Source organism: Podarcis bocagei (assembly GCF_964188305.1).
Source record: "Podarcis bocagei genome assembly, chromosome: 9".
Classification (NCBI taxonomy): domain Eukaryota; kingdom Metazoa; phylum Chordata; class Lepidosauria; order Squamata; family Lacertidae; genus Podarcis; species Podarcis bocagei.
In genome coordinates, this window is record NC_138134.1 from 17,589,346 (window position 1) to 17,595,418 (window position 6,073).

General features: G+C 50.0%; 1 long non-coding RNA gene across 1 annotated transcript; it reads left to right on the plus strand.

Moving 5' to 3' along the window:
- Nucleotides 1–4,890: 4,890 nt before the first annotated feature.
- LOC308594693 lies at nt 4,891–5,766 on the plus strand. Its single transcript, XR_014011568.1, has 2 exons — nt 4,891–5,582; nt 5,632–5,766. It is a non-coding gene; the product is annotated as an uncharacterized lncRNA (long non-coding RNA).
- Nucleotides 5,767–6,073: the final 307 nt, after the last annotated feature.

The window sequence follows — 6,073 nt, forward strand, 5'->3', positions numbered from 1 at the left end:
TTCCAACATCCCTTGAAATGCAGTAGAAGACTCCCAAGTCTAGGGCTGTCCATAGCACAGGATTAGACAATCTGCTTTGCATCCTCATCATCCTCATAGACAATCCTGGATTACATCTCCAGCTGGGGCAGAAAATGTCCCCTGTCTGAAACCCGGTCAGTTTAGACGATGCTGAGGTGGATGGGTCAAGGTCTGACTCTGCCCAAGGCAGTTTCCTAGGAATATTCCTCTTAAGTCATTTACCCTGAAGACAGGCAAGCTAACTTCTCCACAACACCAACAATCCATTTTTCCATTAGAAGACAATATGGAAAAGTCCCTGTTTTATATACAATGCAAGTACAAAAAATCTTGAAAATGAGAGGAAGCCATATTCTGGCCTCTGCAATGAAGCAATAGGCAAAGGGTCCTGAAGCAGAGCACGTGGGGGGGGCATCAAACTGTGATTCCTGTATTGCAGAGGGTTGGGCTAGATGGCCTTTGGTGTGGCCCCCAGTTCCACGATTCTGTAATTTGAGGATTGTACTCTGTACTGGGTCCTGTTAGATTTATGCAGCATCACTTTTCCTTTTTTACTTTTTTATTTTGCATTTTATTTGTTATATTACATTAGTAATCATTCTCATATTACATTACAGAACTTACTATAATATAATTTCCAACATGTATACAAAAATTATATAGAAATTTTATATATCTAGAAAGAAAATGAAACAAAGAAAAAAGAAAAACGAATCACCCCCAAATCATATACATACCAACACACTAGACTTCCTTTCTATCCCATTGTATATTCCTTTTTTACGAATGAATGTACTCTTATTATTGTATATTTTGTTGCATTTTATCTAATACAATCCTATATCAATATGTGCGCTTAGTCTTATTTCTCAGCTCAGTCTCACTCCAACGTCAATCCAATGCCAGCATAGATAGCAAACCTTTACTGTAGTTTTGAACATATGTTTTATATCTTTCCCACTTTTCCATAAATTGCCCCTCAGGGTATTTGTTGACTGCGCCATTTCAGCAAATTCTTGTAGCTTGTAATGCCAGTCCGTTATTGTCGGGGATTCTTGTTCCTTCCACCCCTTTGCCACCAAAGTCTGAGCTGCGGCTGTTGCAGATAAGAATACCTCCCTAAAGGCCTTCAGGGTGTCCCTGCCAAGAATGCTCAACAGAAATGCCTCTGGTCTTTTTAAAAAAGTTATTCCAAACATTTTTTCTACTCCTTGTAAATTAAGCCCCAGAAGACCTTGATCTTCCTACATGTCCAGCACATATGATACACGTCACCATTACTCCCACCACACCTCCAACAAGTATTTGCTAAATTTTTATACATGTTTGACAGTCTTGAGGGGGTGAGGTACCATCTGTGCTGCATCTTTAACATATTTAAAATGCCATGAAATGTTAATCAGCCAAACATTTTTGCCCGTCACCTAAAGATATGAAACAAAGGCGCCCAGGCAAGACTTCCTGAGGAGATCATTCCTCAAGTGGGGAGCCACTGTGGAAAAGGCCAGATCTCTTGTTGCCAGCCTCTGGACCTCTCATGTAGGGCTTTAGCTGGTAATTGCAGGGTCCAGGTCAGTTCTTATTGGGAGAGGTGCTCCATTTCACGAAGCAGTATCTCTTGTTTTGTGACTGACCCTGGAGCTCCTCATCATCTGCACACACCCTGTCAAATCCTGTCCAACTCTGCCCCGACCACGATTCTCTTCCACTTGCCAATCCTGACTCCAACCCCTCCTCGCCAAACCCTGATTTGAACTTCATTTCCTCAGACAAGGGATCTCCACCTTTCCCCTGAGGATCCTTATACATTGTCATAAGTGGGGAGGAGAGAACTCTTTGACATGTGCCCCCCAAAAACTTTCAATCAATTAGGGTATTTCAGGTTGGGTCTAGATTGATGATATGTCCATCCCCTCGTTCTCTTGCTCTCCAGCCACCATTGCCTACTCCCCTGTCCAGGCAACAGGCAAGAAGTGAATGAGCAGATGACAACCAATGTTCTTTCTCCCTTGTCCACACTTGCTTGCTCCCTCTATCACTGAAGGAAAAAGCTGGATGAGCAAACAGGGGGTGATGCCAAGCAGCAGGAACTGGCAGTATGAAGACAATGCAGTGGGAGGGTCTTGTGCAAGTGCCGAGCAATGCCCAGCAGTGCCCTTTATCCATTTCTCAACCTGGGGGTCCCCAGATGTTGTTGGACTACAACTCCCATCATCCCTGACCACTGGACATGCTGGCTAGGAAGGATGGGAGTTGTAGTCCAACAACATCTGGGGACCCACAGGTTGAGAAACACTGCCCTAAGTTGAAATCTCAGCTCTTCCTGCTTGCAACATGTTCTACTTCTCAATTACAAAATGGCATGAGAGAAGAATGTTTGTGAATGCTGGAGAATATGGCATTCTGAGTCCTGTTTTGAGAATTTCCTTGCATATAAACCCTGGTGTCTCTAAACAAAGGAAGAGCTCAGCTAGCAAACGCAGCGGCATGGCAACTAGAAATAACGGGACTTTTCCGTGACCCTTCCCCTCTGCAGGGAGGTGGGACCGATTTGGATGGTCCACCCCCACCACTTAATGGATCCAATTGGCTTCCAGAGAGTGGTAGGGGATGTTTTATCCCATGTTGATGGCCTTTCAGCTGATTCCCTGGTGGCCCGCTGGAATGAGGAGTTAACCAGGGCTATTGACTATTTGGCTCCAAAGCGCCCTCTCCAATTGCATGGTGCCCGGACAGCCCCGTGGTTTTCCACGGATCTGAGGGCAATGAAACAATCGTTGAGACGGCTAGAACGCTGGTGGCGGAAAACCCATTCTGAATCTGACCGGACACAGGTTAGAGCTCAATGTCGAGCCTATCAAGTGGTGGGTAAGGTCTTCGCTAAGCTGGACCTTGCCCAAGCCTATGAACAACGGCCCATCGATGATGCCACTGCTGAAGCCCAGATGATCGTCACCCGCCGAGGGGCATTCCATTGCCGCCGGTTGCAGTTCGAGGTGAGTGTGGCTCCTGGCATCTTCCAAAGCCTTATGGAGTATCTCCTGCAAGGGCTTCCGGGTGTCGTACCATATTTTGATGACGTCCTGGTGTCCACAGACTCAAACCAGCAGCTGTTCGAGCGCCTCCATGCCGTGCTGACCAGGTTCCAAGAGGCCGGGCTCAAGATAAAGAGGGAGAAGTGCCAGATCGCTGTTCCACAGGTGGAGTTCCTGGGCTATCTTATCGACGCCTCCGGCCTTCACCCGACCACATCCAAGATCCGTGCTATCCAGGAGGCACCCATCCCAAAGAACAAGACAGAGTTGCAGGCGTTCCTGGGGCTGCTGAACCTTTATAACATGTTCCTGCCCCACAAAGCCACGGTGGCTGAGCCTCTTCACCGACTCCTCAGCACAAAGACGCCTTGGTCCTGGGGTCATCGGGAGACGGCCGCCTTCAACGCGGTCAAGGCTCTCCTTTCATCGGACAGTGTGCTGGTACAGTACAGTGAAGCCAGGCCGCTGGTCCTTGCCTGCGACGCCTCACCTTTTGGCATCGGCGCTGTCCTTAGTCACCGTTTTCCAGACGGAATAAAAGCAGTGCTCGCCTACTTTTCCAGGACGCTATCTCTGACTGAAAGGAATTACAGCCGGCTTGACAAGGAGGCACTGGCACTTGTGGCTGGAGTGAAGAGATTCCATGAATACCTCTATGGCAGGACTTTTGACCTCATCACTGACCACAAGCCGCTCCTGGGCCTCCTCGCCGGTGATCGTCTAACTCCACCGGTCCTCTCGCTGCACATGCTGCGATGGACTGCTTTCCTGGCTGCCTACCACTACCGGCTCGTCCATCGCCCGGGGAAATCGATGGGCCATGCCGACGCCCTCAGCCGTTGCCCTCTTCCAGCGTTTGTGGAAGACCCGGCTCCTGCTTCATCGCTCCTCCTGATTGAGGATCTTCGGGCAGAGCCTGTATCGGCTGCCACTGTGGCCTCCGCATCTGCCCAGGATCGCACCAACTGGGTGTGGAGGGGGTGGCCACAAGGGCCGTTTGCATCGGAGTTCCAACCGTTCACAACCAGACAACATGAACTCTTGGCTCATTGCGGCTGTCTGCTGCGGGGAGACCGCGTCGTGATTCCCCAAAGACTCCGTCAACGCATCCTGAAGGCTCTGCACGTTGACCACCCGGGAATCGTCAAAATGAAGGCGTTGACTCGGTGTTACGTCTGGTGGCCTAACATGGACGATGCCATCACTGCCTGGGCGTCTGTCCGCCTGTCAAGCATGCCAAGAATCGAGGCCTGCCCCACCGGCAGCTAAGGGACACACCTGGGAGACGCCAAAGACACCCTGGTCAAAGGTGCACATCGATCTGGCCGGCCCCTTTCACGGCCGGACCTTTATGGTAGTGGTGGACGCCTATTCCAAATGGCTGGAGGTGGCCCTGATGCCCTCCATCACTACCAAAGCCGTCATCCGGGTGCTGCGAGGCCTGTTTGCGACGCATGGGTGTCCTGATGTCCTTGTCTGCGACAACGGACCGCAGTTAACGTCAGGCACTTTTGAGTGGTATCTTTTGGGACTGAGCATCCGCCATGCCCTAACGGCACCATTTCATCCATCCAGCAACAGGCAAGCGGAGAGAATGGTGCGCTCGGCAAAAGAGGCACTGGCGCGCCTGGACCGGGGACACTGGCACGAGCGGGTTGCCAAATACTTGTTCGTGCAACACATCACCCCTCATGCGGCTACAGGGCGGAGTCCTGCTGAACTGCTTATGGGCCGCCACCTCAGGTCACCGCTCGACTGGCTGCACCCGGACTTTGCTGTGGCTGAACCCCCAGGCTGTACCAACGCGCCACAGTCATTTGTTCCAGGAAACCAAGTCTTTGCCCAGAACTATGTGGGGGACATTCCTTGGGTGCCAGCCACAGTAGTGGGAGTCACTGGACCTCGCTCGTACCAGGTGGCACTCAAAGACGGACGCTTGTGGCGCCGGCACATAGACCAGCTTAGGCGCAGGGTTGGGGACTTGGACACTACCGTGGTGCCCCCAACTGTGCTTGTGGCTCCAGAAGAGACACTTACAGATGGCAAGGATCCACCTACACCTCCCTCGCAAACTCCCAGCGTGGAGCCGAACCAAGCCACTTCAGAGGGTCTGCCAGACTTACCACAGACTCAGACCACTCCACTTGCAGAGGCTCCACCCACAGCAGCAGATCCAGGGGATTTCGTTTCAACGCCCCCTAGGGTCGCACCACAGCCTCAGCAAGAATTGTGTGGCCCCCCGGACTTGGCTACCAGTCCCCGGCGGTCTGGCAGAGTTTCCAAGCGCCCAACTTATTTAAAGGACTATGTTGTTGGACATGTATCACTGTTGGTCTAAGTATGTCAAATGTAACCGATATGCTTTTGTGCCTAATTGAACCATTACGTGTAGTGCTGTATGTAAGGAAACCATTACGATTGTAACTAACGCCTTATCTCGGTGGGGAGGGGTGTTATGTACTGAAGTTCTCACCCTGGGCCAGCAGGGGGATACTTTAGATAGTTATGCAAATGAAGGATCGAAAAGTGACGTTCAGTGATTGGATAGTTTTGCATGCAAATGAAGGATTGAAAGGTGACGTTCAGTGATTGGATAGTTTTAGAAAATGGCAACAGTTGCATTGTTCTGGAGCTCTATATAAGCAGGCTGACTGAGCTCCTCAGCCTAGTTCTGTTCTGGCATCTGAATAAAGAAGAGCTGTTTAAAGAAGAGCTGTGTCGTCTGACATGTTCGCCCACAACTTAACAGGGAGAAAGGATCGAAGAGAAGTGAAAATGGCGGGGACAAAAGGCTGACCGCTGACTCACCCTCACCGTGCGAGGAAGAAAGCAAAAACAAAGGGGGGGGAATTAGGCCGCTTGGGGATGATATCTATTTCTTTTTGTGTATCTTGTTGGTGTGTAAGCATAAATAAAGCAAAAACAATATGTTTGTCTGGTTGTTGGTTGTTGTTTTTTGGAATTCTCATTTTATATTTTGGTGAACCGCCCTATAATCTTTGGATGAAGGGTGGTAT